At 43.4% G+C, this 23,104-nt stretch overlaps 1 protein-coding gene and 1 long non-coding RNA gene across 2 annotated transcripts in view; both read right to left on the reverse strand.

Annotated features, from left to right (window-relative positions):
* The window catches only part of LOC117355838 (serpin B6-like), a 76,755-nt gene extending 66,621 nt beyond the window's left edge, over positions 1–10,134 (reverse strand). The window contains exon 1 of the mRNA XM_033934906.1: positions 9,985–10,134. The gene's annotated coding sequence lies outside the window, so the exon portion shown is untranslated. The remainder of the gene's footprint in view (positions 1–9,984) is intronic.
* Positions 10,135–22,090: 11,956 nt separating this feature from the next.
* LOC117355839 lies at positions 22,091–22,674 on the reverse strand. The gene is made up of 2 exons (XR_004538456.1): positions 22,549–22,674; positions 22,091–22,440 (listed from the first exon to the last, which is right to left on the reverse strand). It is a non-coding gene; the product is annotated as an uncharacterized LOC117355839 (long non-coding RNA).
* Between the last annotated feature and the right edge of the window lie 430 nt (positions 22,675–23,104).

Below are 23,104 nucleotides of genomic sequence, written 5' to 3' on the forward strand. Positions count from 1 at the left end.
TCCAAGCTACCCCCAAAGTTCCCATAGGAAACAATAAAGTTACTCACAGATTCTGTGATGCCTTCTGCCTGTCAGTGTTTTTCAGCAGCTGAATGGAGAGACAAGGACTTTCCTGCCCCAGAACAGCTCCAAATGTCTAGGAATGGAGATCTTCAGACTGCCAGCTGGCCAGAGACTGACCTCAACCTCCACCCCAACGAATCCTCTGCCCTAGGTGGGTTTCAGTCCAGATGCACTCAACCTGTGCTAGAAACCTGTGATTGTGGGGTCACTGGCCAGCAAATTCCACGGGAGGGACCCCAGGTACTTCCAGAAGGTGGCACCCAGAAGGCTGGCTTCACAGGTTTCTCTGTGAAGCTGCAGTCCAGCTCCACAGGACTGCATCCTTTTCTCTGACAGCAGATCACCGGGGAGGGGTCTCAAGGCATTGCAGCCACCGAGAAATGAATTTAAGGGAATTTTAATTTAAAAAAAAGAAAAGAAACAGAAGCAGAGCAATAACAAAAGACTTAATGCCCAGACTGCTTGCAGAAATTGAAACTGATTTTACCACTAGGGGAGTGTACCATGTGTTCTGAAAAGATGTGAATTCCTGCAATACCCAGACTGTGGGTTGGGATTAGAGAATGACAAGGGGAAAAAATTATCACCGTTCTCGCCCTGTCCCTGGGAGCTCGTCCCTGTCCCTGCCCCGTCCTCATGAGCTCAGTCCCTGTCCCTGTCCCCACCCTGCAAGCCTTGAATAGTTATGATTTTATATGTAATGTAATTTGTAATGTAATTTATTTCTTATATACCGCTAAATTCCGTTAGGATTCTAAGCGGTTTACAGAAAATAGACAATAGGGTGGATTAAAATTATAAGTAAGATAGGTACTTAGAAATTCCCTTACTGTCCCGAAGGCTCACAATCTAACTAAAGTACCTGGGAAAATGACAATTAGTAGAGTAATGAAGAAATAAAAATAGAGATAGATGAGAAAAATAAGAAAATAAACGTTCTAATAAGACTACAATGATCTAAAGGACTTTGAAAGGTTGAAAAGAGGGGAGATAGGAAATAGAAGCAGAAGGGAGAACCGTTGAAACTATAGAATTCTGGGGAAACTTAAATGAAATTTAAATAATAAAATAAAAACAAAAACAAGTGGCAAAACAATGAATGAGATTTAAAATATATCATAAACTAAAAAGAAAGTGAGAAATAAAAAACAAAAACAGTCAAGACTGAAGTCCAGCTTGAAATGACTTCACTGCTTTGGCTGCCAAACTTCTCCAGATGTCATCCGATCCTTGTCAGCAAACCGGAAGCCCCAAATCCAGTGTCTCCGGTCATCAACTCGTCTAAGACATTCACACTCGCCTCCTGCATGCCAAATTCGCTGAATCTGTCTCCTTTCTGGACAGGCACCGCCCGCGCCTCTCTGACCGTTTGCGGCACCTCGATGACCGTGCCGTCCAGACCAACCATGGCCTCCCGGTGGCGGTCGTGGGGCTCGCTCCTATTCATGGCCGAAGCTAGCGGAGTGTTCCCGGCTGCTACTGGGGGGCGGAGCTTGCACTCACGCCGAGCCCCGGAGGAAGAGAGGTGGCCTGGGAGTCCTGGAGGTGCCAGCCGAGGTGTGAGCAGGCAAAAGGCAGGAGTAGGCGATCGGCTCAACAACCGCAGTTCAGGAGGGTTTCTGGCTGCTTCTAGTGGGCGGAGCTTGCTCACACGCCGAGCCCTGGAGGAAGAGAGGAGGCCTGGGAGTCCCGGAGGTGTCAGTTGCGGTGCAAGCAGGGAACAGGTGGGAGCAGGTGAACGGCTTAACTGCTGCTGTTCAGGAGGGTTCCTGACTGCTTCAGGGGGGCGGCACTCGATCACACGCCAAGCCCCGGAGGAAGAGAGGTGGCCTGGGAGCCCTGGAGATGTTAGCTGCGGTGAGCAGGCAAAAGGCAGGAGCAGGCGAACGGTTCAACTGCCGCAGTTCAGGAGGGTTCCCAGCTGCTTCTGGGGGGCTGAGCTTGCTCATACGCCGAGTCCCGGAGGAAGAGAGGTGGCCTGGGAGCCCTGGAGATGTCAGTTACGGTGAGAGCAGGCAAAAGGCAGGAGCAGGCAAACGGCTCATAGTATCTGCTGAAGTTTAGAATTTACAGCTGGTCTTTTCTCATAACGCATATACCATATGCTTCTTTTGCTTGGTTGATGTCCTTTTGGAGGATTTTATAATTAAATAGATGAAGTATAGTTGTTTAAAAGGAGGGAGCTCAACTGTCAGCCAGCCACCATCCAGCCTCCAAGATTCCGGAATTTATACTGAACTTATTTTATTAAAGTATAAAAAGAGACTATTCTGTACAATTGTCATTTTATAAACACAAATACTACAGAGCAAGGTTCAACAAAACCCCTGTCTCCCCTCCCTTTTACAAATATCCCCTCCACTATTGTGAAAACTGAACAAACCAAATTACTACAGAATGCTACATGGAAAAATCAAACTGACAGAATACTTCAGTCACTCATGGCAGGAATAGTGTTAGGGAAGAGCAACTAGGACAACTGCCCCCTGGTCAGAGAGAGAGCCCTAAGCCAGCTGGAAGCTAAAGAAGCACAGCCTGGGCTTTGCAGTTCCCAGGTAAGTCTAATACCAGCTCTAGCAGGATACATATTTCAAATCTGAAATATTCTAATCACAAAATATAAAATTATTATTTTTTTTTCTACTTTTTGTTGTCTGGTAATTTTATTCTTCAAATCATATTGGTCTCAGGCTTGGGTTCCTTCTGCATCGTGGCATGGCTGGCTCCTGAAAGTAAAATAGGCCCAAGAGGAGCTGGGGAGGAGATGCCGAGTCTGACACGGGTGCAATTTTTTTACCACAGGAGCAAGACTTTTCACTAGTGCTGCCCGATTCAGGAAAAAAATTTCAATTCGATTCAGCCTATTGAATAGATTTTTCGATTCGATTTGATTTTCCTGCCCAATTGGGTGTTTTTTTTAAACATCCTGGTGGGTTTATTTTATAGCCTCTTCACCCCCTTTGCCTTCTCCTAACCACATTAGCGCTGTGGTGTAAACAAACAAAAAATGCTTTTCCTCTCTCTGTTAAATCCTAGCTCACATTTGTGGTCTAACACCAGCTCTGGCAGGATACATGTTTCAAATTTGACATATTGTAATCACAAATCAGAAAATAAAATGATTTTTTCTACCTTTTGTTGTCTGGTCATTATTTAGATCTTGTTGGTCCCAGGCTCTGATTGTCTTCTGATAACTTGCTTACCAGGGTCTCCTTCTTTCTTTTTTCTCCATGCTAACCATCCATCTGCCATCTCTGTCCTCCCCTTCCGTTTCCCTTCCCTCCCCCGGAGGTCTGGCATCTTTCCTTTTTTTCGTCTCCTTCCATAGATCCACTTTTTTTTAACTACCCTTTCATCCAGCATCTCTCTCTCCTTCCCCACCACCCCAAGGTTCACAATCTCTCCCTTTCTTTTCCCAACTACCCTCCTATTCAGTATCTATATCCCCCTCCACACCATCCCTTGTCCAACTTCTCTCCCTTTCTGTTCCTTCCCTCCCTAAATCCCATTTTCCATCATCTCTCTCCCTCTCCTCTATTTTTAGACCCATTATTTCTTCCCCTAAAGTCCGGCATATGTACATCTCTTCTACACCGGGGCCCTCTCCCCTGAAGGTCTGTCCCCCATGAAGGCCTGCACCCCCCTGAAGGCCTACACCCCACCCCTGAAGGCCTGCCTGTCCCCCCTGAAGGCCTGCACCCCACCCCTGAAGGCATGCACCCAAGGCCTGCCTGTCCCCCCTGTACAACCCCCCCCCCCCCCGAAGGACTGCACCCCCTGGAAGGCCTGCGTGTTCCCCCGGAAGGCGTGTACACCCCCCTCCCCGAAGGACTGCACACACCCCACGGAAGGCCTGCGTGTTCCCCCTGGCCTCCCGACATCAATTTACCTAATTTCAGCAGCCTGCATAAGATCACTAGTGCTAGCAATCTTTGCAAGCTGCCATACGTCTTCCGAGCTGCCTTCTCTCTGCCGAGGTCCCGCCCCTCCTCTGATGTCAGAGAATATTGGGGGAGGATATAAGGGAATAGGATGATCTAGGAAAGGGTGTGTGGGGCCTAGGAAAACAACATGGCACAGCAGACTATTTTAGTTACACACGAGTTACTCTGAAAGCACCTGTATAGCTGAACCAACTACATTAGGGGGGATGGGGAGAAAAATTTTTTCCCCTTCACCCCGACTATAGGCTGCTGTATTTGACAATGTATCTGGTGCTCAAAATGAATAGTTTTCCCCTTGTGCCAATATAGCCTTCACTTTAAAAATGAACATCATTGAGCTATGCTATTTTCCCCCAGCTGTATTTATCTATCACCACTTCAAAGAAGGAGGAGGCACTATCACCAACTGATGCCACTTTTATCGTAGGAAGGCTTATCTGGACTGATCCATAATCGCTTCTCTCCTGAACCGTTGCCAGAATAGCATATCAGAAAGCTAAAAATGAAAACCAAAGTCATCTGATCAAACCTCAAACCAAACCTTGTAACATGAAGCAGCAAATTTAGAATCCAGCAGGGATGTGGAGTCACTACATAAAATCTTCGACTCAGCTTCATTTATTTATGGTATCTCCACATCAAATCTGATTCTGACTCTTTTATTTATATATCTATATAGGTGCTGTAGTACATGCAATTTGTAGATTTTTGAGATTTTGATTTAGTTTATGTTTATCATTTTTGGTCAGCTATTATGGATTTGGCATTTGTGTTCTGTGTGTGACTGAGTTATTCCGTTAGCATGATTTTTCCTATGCAACATTTTGTAGTAATTTGGCTTGCTCAGTTGTCTCGATAGTGGGGGGGGGGGGGGGGGGCAGACAGGGGTTTTGTTGAACATTGATCTGTATTTGTGATTTATAAAATGACAGTTATATAGAATATGGTTTCTTTTTATACTTTAATAAAATGATTTCAATATAAAATTATAACCATTTGAGGCTAGTATGGATGGGATCAGACAGAGTTTGCCGGGATGGAGACAAACTTTGTCCCCATGTTATTCTCTAGGTGACACTTTCACTAATATACATTTTGTAATCAAAGAACTTGATATCAAAATATTTTGTAAAAGTAATCTACATATCCTGAAAAACTTGGTCAGTCAAATTATCTGTGAAATAAGAAATGAAAGCATAATAATTGCATGACATACAATTTAACTCTTATTAGGAGTTGGAGTTTGTACATTTCACCCAATTCCAACTCTAGTAACCAAAAAATTGCTTCCACAGCCCGGGCAGAAATCAAGAGCAAAAAAATCCAACAATGCCATTCATTAGTTTGGTTGATACCCATCTATTCGTATGAGGAGATATTAAGAAATTAATCATTTTTGATCATGATTAACAAAGGCCAGATTTCCAACAATTACTATAGACAGGTTACACTGTCTATAAAAATGTAACAATAGAAGAAAGTGTAAAACAGTTGGAGACCATATAAAGCTGTTCAATACTGAAAAAAACCCAAAAAACACTACCACAAGACCCCCAAAACATTGATCATTTTAACATAAGGACATATATACAGGATATGGAGTGGTGCGTTTTATATGTAAACCGATTGTGTTACGTGCTTAATTACCTACAAGCTCTGCAAATTCTTTAAATGAAAAGATTAAAGTTCCTAGTCCTAACCAATATCAAGGTGTTAAGATTTCTGTTTTTCCTGATTTGAGTAAAAGCATGGCGACCAAATGGAAGCAACTTTTGGTGCTGTAGTGGTGTCTCTGGTGTGTCACCTTTTATGCAACTGAGGCCTGTGAACCAAACTCTGACTAGGCCTGAACCAAAATGTCCTGGTTGTCTGCTTCCTGCATCTACCTTCTGATTGCCATTGCAAGGACAATAGCATACCAAGGAACATCTGCATTGCATCAATGAGTGCAAAGTTGTGAAGACAGATGTATATAACACAAGAATGTGATAAGACTTATGGGTGCTGGGAATGAAAGATTAGGGAGGTGTCTTTCCCAGGGCAGTCACCTAGAGCAGCAAGATTTTAGAGGTGGCAATCTCGCCCACTTTTCCTTGTCTGTGGTCCAGCATTTCCATGTCCCTTCCCTCCCACTCACAGTCTGGTATCTCTTTCTTCTCTCCTCCATAATCCAGTAAGTTTTGCTTTGATGCATTTTCAAACTTGTGTTTACTTCTAAAGGTCACTGGCAGTTGCACAGGGTGCCTGAGGCCACCCTAATGTTCTCTCTGACATGTCCTGCCTCATTGTTAACAGAATATTGCATCAGAAGGAAAGTACTAGGGTGGCTGCAGACTGTGTGTGAATTTCTGCCTGCCAACTGCTGGCAACATTTAGAAGTAAACCATTTTGAAAGTAAATCCTTGGGGGAGGGGAACCTACCAAATCACAAGTGCAGGAGAAGGGAAGGAGAGATGCTGGAAAAATGGGAAAGAAAAGGGAAATTTGATGTTCAAGGAACAGAGAAGGGGAAGAGACGGGGGGGGGGGGGGATTTTGAAATGAAGCAGGAAAGGGTGGGGAGATGCAGACTAAAAGGTGGGGGTGAGAAAGCAAGGGATAGAGAAAGAGCGATGCTGACCATGATGGGAAGGAGGCAGAGGAGATAAGAGAATTGGTGATGCTACTGTTAGGGAGGGCAGGAAAAGGGAAGGGGGAGAAGCTACATTTTGGGGGGGGGAAGATAAGGGAAAGGGGACACAGAGATACTAAGCTACAAAATATGAGGGAAAAAGAAAAGAGGAACTGGATGGGGTGGGCAAGAGATGCTGGACTCTATCATAAATTTATTATAAAACAGACTTTTATTTATTAATTTAAAAAATGAAGGAAAGCAGGGCTGGATGGGGGCTCATAGGAAGCATTGGATACTTACAGGTCAGCCCTAGTGTCAACGCCAGCTCAAGGGATAGTGGCACCCTGAGCCAACTTACGAGGCAGGAGTGAATACTTCCAAAGCTTTACTTCTAGTGCCCCCCTTGCAGATTTGCCATCTTGCCCTCCCTTGGGCCAACATTTCTTCTATCCCAGTTCAGTCTCTTTCCCCCTCTCCACAGGTCAGGCATTTCTCCCCCTCCTGTCTCTCTTCTTCCCTCTGCATCCCTTTACCTCAGTAGACTTATTATTCCTTATAACTCCTGTCGCCTTCTCTGGTCAGTTGATTTTAAACTTCTCTGTCTCCCCCCTTTGTCAGACGGCACACCGTCTTCTTTTATGCTGGCCCCAAACAACGGAATGATCTCCTTCATATCAGAAACATGAACTATCATGGCATTTAAGGCAGCAGTCAAAACACACCTGCTCATTCAGTACTTTGGTTATTAATCTTTGTATTTTATCATGTTATTTGTTGTGATATTGTTTACCCGATCTAATGCTATTTATTTTTGTACATCACTGTGATACTGTACTGTTCTGGCCAGCCAGCGGTATATCAAGATTTAATAAAAATAAGGGAAGTGAGGTTTGGGATCCAAGATGGCCGCGGATGCAAGTCGCTAAAGCAGGTCGCCGAACAGACGCCAAGTTGACGATTTCTGAGCTCTTCTTTGAGCTTTAATCTGTTCTTTAACATGCCGAAAAGAAGGGGAAAGAGCACTGGTAGGGCTTCCCTGCGCTCCGGAACACATACCTCCGGAAATATTGAAGCGCTGTTTCGGCGATTCCAGGGCACCATGACGACGTCGGGAGATTTGCGGTTAGAGACACCTCATGTGAACGGAACAGAGGTGTCTCACTGAAGTTTTGAGACCACGTTGAGTCCCGACGTAAGACCTCCTCCTATGCACCCCCGTGCAACCAGCTCCCCAGGGGTCGAGAGCCTACCGGAAGTCGGGATGGGCTCTCCCCCGGAGGCTGCGTGGAGCAGTGTTGAGGAAGCCGTTTCAGGCTCACAAGCTCTGCAGGAGAGCCTGAATACGGACGGGGTTGCAGTAACAACTGAATCTGGACCTACTCTGGCGGAGGGAAGTGGAGGAGAGCGGTCGACTGGTGAGCAAAAACTTTTGATTACTCATTTACAATTTCCTATTATAGTCAAGCCCCAAGAAGTTACTCTAGATGCCTTGTGGGACTTGGTGGCTAATATGGTAAAAACAACTAATATTCAACAAGTGCAAGTGGAGGGGAAAATGAAAGACCAAGAAAAAGAAATTTCCTCAATAAAATAAGACATTGCTGACTCTAATATATCTTTGGATAGTATCAAAAGTGAATTAAAATCTTCCAAACAGCTTCAAGAGACTTTAATTAAGGACAATGTAAATTTGAGAAGGAAGATTGAGTCATTTGAAAATTTTTCAAGAGCCAACAATATTAGATTGATTAATTTTCCACGAATTACAACCATCACTCCGCGTGAGATGTTAAAACGATACCTGACGGAAATATTAGATGTTCCTGAGGGTTCATTACCTCCATTTACACAGGTGTACTATCTTCCCAAGAAAAATCAAATTCAGCAACAGGAAGAAAGCCAAGGACCAATGGATGTATCGGCATTATTGGAATTATCAGATAGAGAAATGGCTATTCCCGCAACATTAGTGGCAATTTTAGCTCTAACAATGGACAAGAATTGGATTTTGAGACTTTTCTTTAAAAATAGAGCAAAAGAATTTATGGGACTTAAAATACAAATGTTTCCAGACTTAGCTAGAGACACACAAAGGCGAAGAAAAGAGTTTCTTATGTTAAAACCGGGAATCATAGCTCTTGGAGCAACATTTTTCCTACGATATCCTTGTAAATGTGTTATACAATATAATTCAAAAAAATATGTTTTCTTTGAGCCTTACCAACTGACATCCTTCCTATCTCTTTCTCGGCTCGAGAAGGAAAAGAAAGAAGGAGTATAGAAAAATAGATGTCCTCACTAGCTGACTAGCATTATTTTCCTTAATAATAATTTCTTGTTTTTCTCCGTTCATAATAACATTTTGGATCCTATGTGGACTTGAGCTGAATTAAATTTAATTAAGTATCTTTGAATTTATAATATTATTGTGATTTTTTTTTCTTGACTTAACAGCTTTCTGTACAAGTAAATCTTGAATTGTATTTTTGAAAATTGAATAAAGAAATAATAAAAAAATAAGATTTAATAAAAATAAGGTAAGACTTGCCCACTGTCCTGTAAAGTTTATGTTGGTTGCTGACAACAGAAGCATGCCTAGCTGCCTTCTGCTGCTTCCTGCCCACAGAAAATTGAGGAGGAAGAATTGCTATACAGTACTTGCATGAGCCATGGGTCTAAAGTTCTATACTCCACTACAAAAGCACAAACACTATCAAACCACCACTGGGTTTCAATCATCCTCACCTTCCGTTTTTGGGGTGGGTTTTTTTTAAATTTTTTTATCATTATTCATTTAGAAAACATGAAGTTTTATCTTGCTCAACTCTGCTGAGATTTCAACCGAGTATGATTTCCTTATTTTCCCTATGTTTTCATTATCTTTGCTTACTTCCGAGTCGGTTGTCAGAAGCCATATGGGCACAAAAAGTAAGCCCATATAAAGAAATTCAGATGCAACAACCCCCCTCAAAAACAAAACCCAACACATTCACAATAAGCCAGTTATCCACCAAATAGTGAAAACCTGAGGATTCTCTTATCAAGTGGTTAGCTGAAGTGAAGATAATAAATCCGTCTGAACTTTGGGGGCAGTCAGCTGTTTCCGGCAGTTGAGTTCACTCAGAAAAAAAAGACTTCTATCACCCCCCCTTCTCCCTGCACCCCCAGGGGAATCCCCCAGGCGTCGGCGACACACTCCTTTATGCTTTAACCGCAGGACACCACTTGCAGAAAAGAAGACAAACAACATGAAGACAAGTATGTTCTCACTGAAGGTCATTTGTGATCACAGCGGGAGGAAGCATCATCCCCCCACTCCGGATTTACACCTCTGTGCATTGGGATAGAGCAAGGACAGACATACCAGAGAGCTGCCGGAGAGCGACCTGACCGAGTTGGAGCAAGATGCGTCTGTGAGCCCGGTGGGTAGCTCCCTACAGAAAATAAAGTGGGAGGGAGGGGCAGTGGCCATCTCATTTTATTGCTATTCTTCCTCCCACACTGCCAGACTGCTCCTAGTGGCAGGAGAGATTGAGCCTCTGACCAATAGAGCCGCTCGCTAACAGGAAACATAAGTAAACTACGCCCTGATGCACGTAGTTTATTTAGGTTTCCTGTTAGTGAGCGGCTCTATTGGCCAGAGGCTCAATCTCTCTTGTCTGTAGAAACGATGCTGATTCCTGCTCCAATTAATTATCTACAGACAACCAGCGCAGGATTAAGGCTGTGTAGGCAAACTAGGCAGATGCTCCTGCCCAAAAGTTTAGGGGGGGGCCTAACTCCTTGTAGAATCCCACTTTATCCCGGGACAAGTGGTTATTTCTGTTTAGCGTCAGGACTTTGTAGGAAGCCTCAAACTTCAGAGTAGAGAATGACAAGGGGGACAAATATTTTCCCGTCCCCGCAGGAACTCATTTTCCCATCCCATCCCATCGAGTTCTTTTCATGCCCCTGCCCCATTCTTGCAAGCTCTGTCCTCATCTGCACTTAAAATCATAAGGGTTCAAGTAGGGGTACCAGACGTCTGGATTTCCCCGGACATGTCCTCCTTTTGAGGACATGTCTGGGGGTCCGGACGGCTTTTCAAAACCTGGCACTTTGTCCAGGTTTTGGGAAAGTTTCCTTCGTGCAGGAGGGCATTTGCGCGTACGCATGATGTCATTGCATCGCATCCACGCATGTGCGGATGTGCTGCCTGACGAGAACAGGTGGGGGGAGGTAGATTGGGGGATCGGGGGTGTGTGTGATGGAGTGGGGATGGGTGGGACTGGGAGGGCCTGAGGGTAGGTCTAGGGGGTCCGGATTTTCCAGACGGAAAATCCGATAACCCTAGGTTGAAGGCTTGTGCAGTTAAGGCAGAGCTTACAGGAATGGGTCAGGGACTTCAGATATTTAAACCCCTCTCCCCTTACCTCAGCACTCTTCCTTTCTTCCTACAAGCCAGGCTGTAGGAGCTTGTCTTTTCTGCTTGTGTTTTATTTCATGTAATTTCAGTCTTTGAGTTTCCAGTTTTCACCCTCGTGCTGTGGAGGTTCCCCACCCCACCCCACCCATAAGAACATAAAAACATAAGCAATGCCTCTGCTGGGTCAGACCTGAGGTCCATCATGCCCAGCAGTCCGCTCACGCGGCGGCCCAACAGGTCCAGGACCTGTGCAGAAATCCTCTATTTATACCCCTCTATCCTCTTTTCCAGCAGGAAACCGTCCAATCCTTTCTTAAATCCCAGTACCGTACTCTGCCCTATTACATTCTCTGGAAGCGCATTCCAGGTGTCCACCACACGTTGGGTAAAGAAGAACTTCCTAGCATTTGTTTTGAATCTGTCCCCTTTCAACTTTTCCAGATGCCCTCTTGTTCTTTTATTTTTTGAAAGTGTGAAGAATCTGTCCCTCTCTACTCTCTCTATGCCCTTCATGATCTTATAAGTCTCTATCATATCCCCTCTAAGTCTCCTCTTCTCCAGGGAAAAGAGACCCAGTTTCTCCAATCTCTCAGCATATGGAAGGTTTTCCATCCCTTTTATCAGACGTGTCGCTCTCCTCTGAACCCTCTCGAGTATCGCCATATCCTTCTTAAGGTACGGCGACCAATATTGGACGCAGTATTCCAGATGCGGGCGCACCATCGCCCGATACAACGGCAGGATAACTTCTTTCGTCCTGGTTGTAATACCCTTCTTGATTATACCTAGCATTCTATTCGCTCTCTTAGCGGCCGCTGCGCACTGTGCCGTCGGCTTCATTGTCATGTCCACCATTACCCCTAAGTCCCTTTCCTGGGTACTCTCATTCAATAACATCCCTCCCATCGTATAGTTGTACCTCAGGTTTCTGCTTCCCACATGCAGTACTTTACATTTCTCAACGTTGAACTTCATCTGCCATCTCGTCGCCCATTCCCCTAGTTTATTCAGGTCCCTTTGCAATTCTTCGCAGTCCTCTTTAGTCCGAGCTCCACTGAATAGTTTGGTGTCATCTGCAAATTTTATTATCTCACACGTCGTCCCTATTTCTAGATCATTTATGAATATATTAAATAGTAGTGGCCCGAGCACCGAGCCCTGCGGAACACCACTTGTGACCCTCTTCCAGTCCGAGTAGTGGCCCTTCACCCCTACCCTCTGTTTCCTACCCGCCAACCAGTTTCTGATCCATCTATGCACATCTCCGTCCACCCCATGGTTCTTCAGTTTCCGGAGTAGACGCTCGTGAGGCACCTTGTCAAAGGCTTTTTGGAAATCTAGGTATACGATGTCTATGGGGTCTCCTTTGTCGTCCGTTTGTTGATTCCTTCGAAGAAGTGCAATAAGTTAGTTAAGCACGATCTCCCCCTGCAGAAACCATGTTGGCTTGGTATCAGAAGTTCATTTCTTTCCAAATGTTCATCGATGTTTTCTTTTATCAGCGCTTCTGCCATTTTCCCCGGAACCGAGGTCAGACTCACAGGTCTGTAGTTTCCCGGGTCACCTCTTGATCCCTTTTTGAAGATGGGCGTGACGTTGGCTATCTTCCAATCCTCTGGTATCACACCTGTTTTCAGGGATAGATTGCAAACTTGCTGCAGTAGTTCTGCTATCTCCTCCTTTAATTCCTTCAGAACCCTTGGATGGATTCCGTCTGGACCCGGGGATTTGTCAGTTTTTAGTTTTTCTATCTGCCTGCGCACATCTTCAAGGCTCACTTCCATGGATGTTAATTTTTCTGCTTCATTTCCATTGAAGAATTGCTCAGGTTCCGGTAAGTTGGTTGTGTCTTCGTTCGTAAATACAGACGAAAAGAACATGTTAAGTCTTTCTGCGACTTCTTTCTCCTCCTTCACTACCCCCTTCCTGTCTCCATCATCCAGCGGTCCCACCTCCTCCCTAGCTGGCTGTTTCCCTTTAACATATCTGAAGAATGGTTTGAAATTTCGTGCCTCCCTGGCTAGCTTCTCTTCATACTCTCTTTTGGCTTTTCGAACCACTCGGTGACATTCTTTTTGATACTTCCTGTGCTCCATCCAGTTCCCCTCAGTTTTGTCCTTTTTCCATTTCCTGAATGAATTTTTCTTATTGCCTATCGCTTCCTTCACTATTTTAGTCAGCCATACCGGGTCTTTTGTTCGACTCTTTTTGCTCCCCTTTCTGAATCTGGGTATGTACAAATTTTGCGCCTCGCTCACCGTGTCCCTGAAAAAAAGCCCACCCCTTCCCCTTCCCCTTCCCCTCGTCCCTTCTGCACACCCCCCCCACTCTTTCCCTGCCCCTTCTCTGCCCTCTGCTCCTTCCATGCCCCTCCCCATGCCACACTTGCGCCCTCCCTTTCCCCATACCTCTTTAAATCTTCACGGGTGTGTACAGCTTCTCCAGCCTGCTGTTCACGCTGGTATTGCCTTTCCCTATGACATCACTTCCTAGCCCTGCAACCAGCAAATGATTTCAGAAAAAAGCCAGTCTGGCGTGAGTAGCAGGCCAGAGAAGCTGCTTGTACTGGCAAAGATTTAAAGAGGTACGGGGGAAGGGAGGGCATGAGTATGGCATGGGGTCAGAGAGGTACCGGTGCCCGGGGCGGTCCTCAATGAAGTCTTTTCATGTTTCAAGTTTATTTAAAATTTATTATACCGCCCACTCAAACCTTCTAGGCGGTGTACAAAAATGGCATAACAATTAAAATGCAATATTCTCAGAAACAAACCGAGGGAAAAGACAATTTAAGGACAAGAACGAACAGGAACAAAAGGGGAGAAGGGATTGGAGCTACAATGATAGAAAAAAAGAGAACACTTAAGGGAAAAAAACAAAAGGATGGGGACTGTAAAAGAAATCTTTTTTAATTCTAAATTTAAATTGTCCTTAAAAGGACAGTTAAAGCTACAAAGGCATCAAGAAAAATCTAAAAATTACATCAGATTAAATGCCAAATTAAAAAAAAAATGAGTTTTCAACATAGACTTAAATTTAAGAAATGAAAATTCATTTTGAATAACTTGTGGAAGATCATTCCATAAAAATGGGGATAATAAGAAAAAAGCAGAATTACGAGTTGGTTCATAATGACCATTTTCGGTGAAGGAAGTATTGGTCTCTGAAGTCAACCAACTGTAATGTACATGTTGGAGTATATGGAATGGTTACAGCAGCCAAGTATGGTGGAGCTGCACAATATAAAGCTTTAAAAGTCAAACAATCTCTTAATGAAAATTTGACTAATAAATCCCAATAAATAACCATTATATTCACAGCACCAAACTCAGATTGAGCAATTTAATTGATTAGCGGCCAGGCTAAATAGCTTTGACTGTTGTTCTGTGATTACCACTTGAACCTTAATTACTGTAATTGTAGGATCTTTGAACTATAGTAATCTCAAAGTGGATTATGGGCTAAATTCACTAAGCAAACTGATCGTGTACCGATTGGTTTGCGACCCGATTTACTCCGGTCTGATTCACTTACCTTTGTGCCGATCCGATTCCAATCCGTGCATGCAAATGAGTGGAACAGCATGCAAAGTAGGCAGGGACACGATTCACTAAAGAAATCTTGGAAACCGACTGGGCTGGCCGATCAACACAAGAAGCTACTACTGAGGACCAGTCGCAAATGTCCTTTCTGACTTAAATCCCAGCCCTGCAGCCCATCTCTGCTGCTCTGCCCCTTCCAGCCGAGCCCTGCTTTTGCCGCCCCGACTCTCCTGCTTTCTGCTGCCCTTCCCCACAGTGCGAGCCCGTGGTTTTAAAGCCCTATAGCATGTAATGGGAATGCTAAGCCAGCTTGTGTTATAGAAAGTGTTTGCCAGTTTTGATATCTCGTCCATCTGCCTTTAATATTCTTGCCCAAGACAACGATGGGATAGCACTCAGCGAATTGTGTCCTCCAGGCTACCAGGCCCTAGACTGCTCATGCACCACTGGGAAAGGAAGCGGAGTAGCTACCATTGTCAAGACCTCCACCACACCAAAACTGATAAGATCTATGAACGTTCCCACCCTAGAGGCCCTAGCCTTCACCATGGGCCACAAACACAAAATCACCCTCATCCTACTCTACAGAGCCCCCCACTCCCCAGCAGAAGCCCTAGAGTCCCACCTCGAATTCATCACCGAGCTATCCATCTCCCACAAACATATGACCATCCTAGGAGACTTCATCTTCCCAGATTACCCCAACACTTCAGGAATGAGTGACAGCTTCCTCTCCTCCCTCACCGACCTGGGATTCCACCAAGCTGTAACCACCCCCACACACTCAGCAGGCAACAACTTAGACTTAATCTTCACCCATAGGGACCTGACTGCAGAGCCCCAACAAACAATCTGCACCACTACACCTGTCCCATGATCAGACCACCACCTCATTGAGTTCCAACTCCCGCTCGAAACTACCCTAGCCCCGCCAAAAAGCCCTATCCCACCCAACCAACATCGAATCCCTAACTCAGTCAACCCTACAGTCATGGCCGCAGGCATTCGCAATCTAAACAAAACCTACACCCAACATCCCCACTCAATCGACCTAGCAGCTTCCACCTGGCACTCCAACATCCAGGCCCTCAATAACAGCCTCGCTCAGACAAAAACAACACGAATAATCACCAACAAAACACCTGCTCCCTGGTATACCAGCGACCTCTGATCCATAAAAAGATCACTGAGGAAAGCAGAAAGAAACTGGATCAAACACCCAAATTCAGAATACAAAGCTCAGTGGGAAAACACATCTACCACCTACAAAGCCACCATCCTAGAAGCAAAGAAAGCCTACTACTCTCACATCCTACAGAAAGTCCCAGCCAGATCCAAACAACTGTTCGCCCTTACAAACCAACTCTTCACCAACACCCAAGGAAAAAAACACAACCCAACTGAACTTGATAGTGAGACTCTCTCAGACTTCTTTCAGTCCAAGTGAGAGGAAGAGAAAAATGCGGTAAGCTCTTGTATGAAGGAGAATACACTAAGTAAGTCCTTGTATGATACAGGTGAAGCACAGTAAGTCCTTTAGATACAGCTAAAGGTGATGAAACAGACATCACAATGGAAAAATTCCCTCTCTCCTCTCCTACTATAATAAATCAGTGTATTAAAAGTCTAAAAAAATGATTTATGAGACATTTCTGACTACACTTATCAGCTAAAACTAATCACCCCAGCAGTATACAGTAATATAGTAGAAATCAAACAAAAATACCGCTACTAGCAGACAATACACATCAGTATTGTTAGCCCGACAAACTTAAAGGGCTATGGCCTCAGAATCGGAGCCTATGCACAGCAGTGAAAATCACAGACTGAGGATAATCCGCGTAGTAATACAGCTCCTGCTCCAATCATTGGCCGGTGTATAAATTTTTGGAGCAGGAGCTGTATTACTACGCGGATTATCCTCAGTCTGTGATTTTCACTGCTGTGCATAGGCTCTGATTCTGAGGCCATAGCCCTTTAAGTTTGTCGGGCTAACAATACTGATGTGTATTGTCTGCTAGTAGCGGTATTTTTGTTTGATTTCTACACTTATCAGCTGTCATGAGCTAGGTGAAGTGAATCTTATGATTAACAAAAAACAAGCAAAGATTCAGCTCTTATGCCTGACATCTGTTATGATATCATAAAAGGATGACCACATCCTGGTCAAGAATGGAATTCTAAAGAAAATTATTTAGCAAGAGTATCTTGTGATAAAGGCAGGGCTTGGAATTGCTGATGTGGTAGGATTAAAAGGACATATGCGGGAAAAGGATAGGCTTTTTGGTAAACCGGACATATGTATAGCATGACACAAATATTATAAACCAATTAATGAATTAACAAATGTAATGACGTGTAAGAAATAACCAATAAAGATTTATCATGTGATTTAGACCAACGTGGTGCTGGCCACCAAGAAATGTATAAAAACAGGCATGTAAGAGGAAGTAGGTAGAACAGACATCAAAGGATCCTTAGGCCTGAAGATCACATTCTGTTACTCTATATGCTGAATGATTTATTCTTGTAAGCTGTTACTGATTTGTTAATAAATATACTTATTGATTGATACCAGTATATAGAGTGTGAGGTCTCTATCTCAGGGTAGGCCTAGACAGCTGGCTATCCTCACAAGATATAAACCATCTGCCACCACCATCAACCCCCCCCCCCCACCAGCATACCCCCAACCTAATCCTGTTACTATATCCTCTGCCACTCTATCCCAACTTCACATGGCCATTCATGCTGAGGTTCTCGAAACCCTGAGAGAACTCAAGCCCTCCGGTACCATCCTTGACCCCTGCCCATCCAGCCTCCTACTATCCACAGAAGACGCCATGGTGGAATCTATCCTCCCCATCATTAATTCCTCCCTCTCCATGGGGACAGTACCACTCAGCTGGAAGTTGACTATTATCAAACCCACACTCAAAAAACTCACCGTCAACCCTAACGAACCCAGCAACTACTGGCCAGTCTCCAACCTCCCATTTGTCTCCAAACTCCTAGAACGAATAGTGCTTCACCGATTACAGGCTTTCATAGAAGAACAAACTGCCCTGTCCCCCGCACAATCTAACTTCTGAACAGGCCATAGCACAGTCAGTACTCCTGGATATCATAGATGACAGCTGGTCGATACTCAACAAAGGCAGCAATGCCTTACTGGTCCTACTTGACCTCAGCGTGGTCTTTGACACTGTCGACCACCACCTCCTCTTATCCAGACTCTGTGACCTCGGAATCAAGGACTCTGCCCTCCAGTGGTTCACCTCCTTCCTTTACCAAAGAACCCAAACAGACCTAGTGCCACTCAAATCTGACCCCAAACACATCAAATACGGTATTCCCCAAGGTGCCCTTCTATCTCCCCCTCCTATTTAACCTCATCAGATCTGTCATTGATATAGCCCAGAAGTGCAACATTAAAATCCACTCCTACGCCAATGGCATCCACTTCTCCTCCCACTGGGTGAAAACTGATAATCCCAAATCGCCAACCTCCAACTCTGCCTTTCCGACTACAGCTGAATGAACATAAGAACTGCCATCTCCGGATCAGACCCTAGGTCCATCAAGTCCGGCGATCCGCTCAAGCAGAGGCCCAGCCAGGTATAACCTGGTGAAAACTTAGTCACCCGTATCCCTCTATGCGTCTTTCGAGGAGATGTGCATCTAACTTGCCCTTAAATCCTAGAACGGTGGGTTCTGCAGCAATCTCCACCGGGAGAGCATTCCAGGTGTCCACCACTCGCTGTGTGAAGCATAACTTCCTGGCATTTGTCCTGGGCTTGTCCCCCCTCAGCTTCAGTCCATGACCTCATGTCCTAGTCACATTTGACATCGTAAATAACTTTTTATCCTGCTCTATCTTGTCGATTCCTTTTATTATTTAAAAAGTCTCAATCAGATCCCCTCGCAGTCTCCTCTTCTCATGGGAGAACAGTCCCAGTTTTCTAAGTCGTTCTTTGTAGTTCAAGTTCTCCATACCTTTTACCAGCTTCATTGCTTGCCTCTGCACCCTCTCGAGCAGTTTTATATCCTTCTTTAGGTAGGGAGACCAGTGTTGGACACAGTATTCCAAGTGTGGTCTGACCATTGCTCTATAAAGTGGCATTATGACCTTCTCCGATCTACTCGTGATTCCCTTCTTTATCATGCCCAACATTCTATTTGCTTTCTTTGCCACCGCCGCACATTGTGCTTACAGTTTCAGGGTCCTATCTATCAATACCCCCAGGTTTTTTTCTTGTTCACTCTTACCCAGAGTTGCACCTGACATGCTGTACTCGTACTCCTTGTTCTTTCTTCCCAAATGCATTACCTTGCATTTTTCCTCCAAGACTGAACTTTTATGGATCAGGGAAAAAACTTCCAAATACACACGCCCAACATTATCCTGGGATTTCACCTCACTAACTCGAGCAGATCAGATACGCAGCCTAGGAGTAACTTTAGAGCCACCTGTCCACCCACATATCTCAAGTAGTTTTCACCTCCTTCTACTACTTCCACCAACTGAAATGGATCAACCCCTACATCTCCAAACCAGACCTAGCCCAACTCCTCTACGCCTATGTTCTCTCCAGGATGGATTACTGCAACTCCCTATTTAACAGAGTGGCCAAAAAAGTTCTCAAACGCCTCCAGTGTGTACAATCCACCTCCTACACAGCCTCAACTCCCGCGACCCCATCTCCCCAGCCCTCTGCGCAGAGCATTGGCTTGGATAAAGTGGAAACATCTGTCTGTAATGCAATCATGCGCTGTATCTCATGTGAAGGATAATACTTTATTACATTTACAGATGGAGAAAATGGAAAATGCTATGAGATCTAGGAACCTCAGATTTCTAAATTTCCCTATATCTCATTATCTTTCTCCTTTGGAATTACTAAAAATGTATTTGAAAGATGCACTTTGTTATTTCCAGTTAGAAACGTTTTTGCCAGACAACCTTTACTGTATACCTAGTGGTTCCAAAATGGTGTCATTAGAGGGGGGGGGGAAGATCAACTAGTGTCACCTGATAACTTAAATATTTCTCAATTCTTAGAGTCATCGAAAGATTTTATAGTCAAAAGAGCAACATTATTGGTCACCTTTAGGACTGAAATAGAAAAAGAAGCTATTCTTAAATTATATTTCACAAACAAAGATGCCTTGTTTTGTGGACAACAGATAAATATCTTTCCGGACATCTCTAAACAGTCGCAATACAGGAGAAAACAGTTCCTGCAACTAAAGACTCGAGTCATGGCTGTGGGAGCTTCATTTTTTCTTAAATTCCCATGTAAATGCTTAGTGACATATCAGAATACTAGATATATTTTTGTTGATCCAGCTCATTTAGAAACTTTTCTTCAAGATAAATCTAAATTGGATATATTACCTGTAACTAATACAGAGGTTGAGATCGAGTGAAAAAATGAATGTTTATTTGCCTGACTCTGAGGCTTTTGGTATATTCTTTGTTTTTACCTTTGTTTTGTTTTTTTAGAGACTTCTACAGGACAATCAGCCCCCATATAAGACTTTAAGAATAAATGGGATACCCATGTGTGATCCCTACGAGGGTCAAGATAAGGAAATTGAGTCATTAGGGCATAGACAGGGGGTGGGTAAGCAGAGTGGGCAGACTTGATGGGCTGTAGCCCTTTTATGCCGTCATCTTCTATGTTTCTATAATAATGTGTACTTGATAAAATTATTTTCTTTTAGGTTGACTTATTTTCTCTGTACTTGTTTATTACCTGAAGTTGTTATATATTGTAACAAATTAATAAATTTATAAAGAAAAAGAAAATTAAAGGACAAGGAAAAAAGAATACTAGCTGAACATTAGAGTAAGCTCAGCCATGCAGTAATACTAAAGATAGTAGGCAACATGAGTCAAAGGTAGGAATGAACATAGTATGGGTTAGGAATGAGTTGGCACTTAGGTACCTTGGTTAAAGCAGATTGAAAACTGGGAGGGAAAGAGGGCACACCACAGGGCTTGGTGGATTTTCATGTGTAAACCACAAGTGAACAGCTAAAGTCAATGGGTATGGTAGATTTCACAATTTATCACAGTGGAAGAATCCTTTCCATGCTTTAAAAATAATAATAATAAAAAGATCTGCTTTTCTATACCTTATGCCACTCTTTGTATTTGTTGAAGTCAAGACTTGGCTACCTTCCATCAGATGATCACTTTTTGGAACTGCATAGTACCTTTTTTTTTTCAGTTCAAAAGTTTTATTGGTTTTGTAATAAAGCAAAAAGCATACAACAAGATCGAAGGATGCATAATACAAATATAGTTAATAGACACATTATAACTCAATTACATACCTTGACAACAAAAAGTCTGTTGTACTGATGACTTCAGGAATGCCAGGTGCCTTGTTGCCAGAGCAGATACTTAGGGCTCCTTTTACTAAGCTGCGCTAGCGTTTTTAGCGTGCGCTGCATTGCCGCGCGCACTAACCCCGTGCTACGCGCCAAAAATTAATGCCAGCTCAATGGTGGCGTTAGCATCTAGCGCGTGGTAAGCACACGCTAAAAACGCTAGTGCAGCTTAGTAAAAGGAGCCCTTACTCTATGGTAAAAAGAAAACATTGTAACTATCCTGTTTACCCATATTTTTAAAAAAGATCTAGGACCAAAAGTTGTTTTTATTCACAGAGAACATCCATCGTTATGAACTTGGAAGAGGAATGCAAGATATAAGAACAGCCACACTGAGTCAGACCAATGGTCTATCGGACTCAATCTTCTGTTTCCAACAGTGTCCAATCCAGGTTGCAGTACTTGACAGAAACCCAAATAGTAGCAACATTCCATGCTACCGACCCAGGGCAAGCAGTGGCTTCCCCTATGTCTGCCTCTATAGCACACTATGATTTTTTTTTCCTCCAGGAACTTGTCCAAACCTAACTGCTTTTACCACCTCCTCTGGCAGAGCTTAACTATTTCTATGAGTAAAAAAAAATATATATTTCCTCTTATGTGTTTAAAAGTATTTTCATGTAATTTCATTGAGGGCCTGTTTTACAGAGCAACAGCCCCGAAGCCCTTTAAATCTCTATGGGCTTCGGGACCGTTACTGCGCGCCTTTGTAAAACAGGCCCTGAGTGTCCCCTGGTTTTTGTGCTTTTGAAAAAGGGTGAAAAATCGATTCATCTCTTACCCATTCTACACCAGGCAAAATAGTAGAAGCAATTATAAAGAATAAAATTACTAAACACATAAACAAACATGGTTTAATAGGACAGAGTCAACATGGACTCAGCCAAGGAAAGAAAGTCTTGCCTCACCAGTTTTCTATATTTTATTGAAGGTGTGAATAAACAAATCTTTTTGAAATGCTAGATCAGTGGTTCTCAACCCTGTCCTGGAGACCCCCCAGCCAGTCGGGTTTTCAAGATATCCCTAATGAATATGCATATAATTTATACACACAAAGAGCTATGCTTGTTACAAATTTATAAACTGAAATTCTCACACATTTATCAATCACTTCTTTTATTTTATACTTTTTTTAAAAAATTTACCTACACACCACACGTGTGTTAATACTTCATATCATATAAATATACATATATATAACTTACTGAAACCTTTACAACCTTCCCAACCAACCCACTAAAAGTTCATTTCAAAACTACTCTCTTGCAGTACTGTCCATATACTGGCCAAAAAGTTCTTCATATTGTGCAAACTTATCACTTCATGATTATGTTATTCCAATAGGTTTTCTCTTCATACTCCTTGTGTCGCTGTTCACCATAAACTGAGCACAAATGCCCAACACAAATCTGTGTTTCGCCCGTCGGCGGCGTCAGGGGCTACAGGCTGTTCTCAGCTTCAGTAATTTGCTTTAGTTCTATAATACATAACACACACTCCTTATAATCCTACTTACAACATCCCATGTTATAATATTCATAGTTATACATCAAAATCATTCATCAAAACCATCTAATATTCCTACCTTGTTATTCATTATACAATGTATATGTGTGCCACACACCAGTGGGAAAAATCCAAACCAGGACCTCTCACTTTACAAGTTGAACAGGAACTGACAGCATTCCAAACCTCTCAGCCTCATTCCCATTTTATCCTTTACTTACAGCTGATACTAATTACAATAAATGCCATTCTACTTCTTTGTTTAAACCATGGGGTTCCACAGTGTCCCACAGGTAAATCAATTTTTGTTCCTTCCTAAGCAAAATATCAGATGCATTACCCCTCCCCCCCCTGATTTAAATGCACTACAATTAGTACTATAAATTTCAAATCATTCACCTCATGTTTCTGCTGCACCCAATGGGCCACTAATGGGAGATCTAATTTTTCCAACCATAAGTTACTGACATGCTGGGCTATTCTTTGTTTAATCTTTCTCCTTGTTTGTCCAAGATACCATAATCTACACGGGCATGTGATGCTATATACAACTTGATGAATATTGCAATCAGTTTTATCTCTCAAATAGAATGTTCTCTCACTATTTGAAATTTTGATATGATCAGTTTCCAAAG

The sequence above is a fragment of the Geotrypetes seraphini genome, chromosome 2, assembly GCF_902459505.1.
Source record: "Geotrypetes seraphini chromosome 2, aGeoSer1.1, whole genome shotgun sequence".
Taxonomy (NCBI): domain Eukaryota; kingdom Metazoa; phylum Chordata; class Amphibia; order Gymnophiona; family Dermophiidae; genus Geotrypetes; species Geotrypetes seraphini.